The sequence below is a fragment of the Anopheles cruzii genome, chromosome 2, assembly GCF_943734635.1.
Source record: "Anopheles cruzii chromosome 2, idAnoCruzAS_RS32_06, whole genome shotgun sequence".
Taxonomy (NCBI): domain Eukaryota; kingdom Metazoa; phylum Arthropoda; class Insecta; order Diptera; family Culicidae; genus Anopheles; species Anopheles cruzii.
The window spans coordinates 42,599,030-42,600,609 of NC_069144.1; positions in this window are offsets into that span (position 1 = coordinate 42,599,030).

Below are 1,580 nucleotides of genomic sequence, written 5' to 3' on the forward strand. Positions count from 1 at the left end.
CGACGACGATGAATTTTTTCTCATTTTCCCTGTGCCACGGGGACGAAACTCACTAACACTAGCACCACTGTCACCGCTCCTGCTCGCTAGCCTTGGCCGCATTTGGCGCCGAAGATGTCCTGTGTGTCCCCCGAAAGCGAGTTTTACGATTACTTCCCAGCAGTGCCGAGGGAAATGGGAAACTTTTCGCCCAATCGCTCCGCCACACAAAAAAAGGACACTCGCTCTCCTCGGCCAGCTGCCTAATCTGCTATCAACTGCGGACGGTAATTCGTTGCGCTCGCAGCATCGTGCGGCGCCGTGCGCCTTGCGTTGCCCAGTAATTACAACTTCATTAGATCGACGCTCACGGAAAATTTATCCTAATTTGGGGCCACCGCCGACCGTAGCGAAAGTGACTCCGGCTCCGAAAATGGAGACCACCTCCGTGGGCGGCGGGAGAAAAAAAGCCGCACACAAACAAGCAAAGCATAAATGGCATCGGACACGACGGGTGACCGTAAGCGAGACGGATGGCCCCGTAAGTAGGTCCCGCGGCACAGTCTCGGGGTGACTGATTTACGAACCAGAGCGCGGGATGATGAAATCCCCAGGACCGAGCCAGCTGAGAAGCCTTTTATCATTAAGGCCACTCTCCCGGGCGGCATACATTTTGACGGCGCGGCACAGTTCGGGCGACATACAGTACTGTATGTTTGTTGGGTTGCGGACCGAAGCGCCGTTGGTTCACTGAACCAACATGATGATTACAACATGCAGCTTCATCTCCGCGTCGTGGCCAGTGGCGGATTTTCTCGTCTCACCCCGGCGAGATTGATGCGATAAGATAAAAGAAAAAAAATCATGCCCAACATCGGGCGCCCTTCTTGCAAAAAACATCGAAGCAAATTAGATAAGAATGCCCTCACCCAACACGGACGACCAGCGTCGGGCAATTTGCGTACTGAGGAAGTAACTCGCTCAGACGGTGCACAACTTTCGCTTTGATCCACCGTTAATTCCTTACACTTCGATTACCCTCGGGTGGCTCGGGACCCTCGTCAACCATCGACGTTCCGATGTTTTTATCCCTCTGTACCGATAATGATTTATGAGCATCACGCCATCGGCACCACGGGCCAAGTTTTTAATTTCACTTCGAAAGCAACTCAACAGGTTCGTGTAAACTTCCACACCGTGAAAGATCAAAAATTTGCGGAACTATGTGGATATACTTCCGACCTCAACATGAAGATGGCAGCACCAGTAAATGCAGTTTTTGGACGCGCAGTTTTTCTTTAACAATCATTTAAGTCACTTCTTTTTCGCGTGTTCACAAAAGAAATTGCCTCTTCATTTGACAAAAGACTCTGTTCTCTGAGCGCAATTTGAAAACCAGGGAACAAAACGAAGTCGTTTGCGGCTAGATTTGCTCCATAAAGCTTGTAGTCAGGCAGTTCAAACCGTTCTTCTTGAATTTTTGCCATGCCAACCGCTGAGCAACGTGATTGCAACGTGCAGCAAATGCAGCAGCAAAAGCGTTTACAGCTTTCTCATGCTAAAATGATGATTTTAAATGTTACAAAAACTGTTATAACATA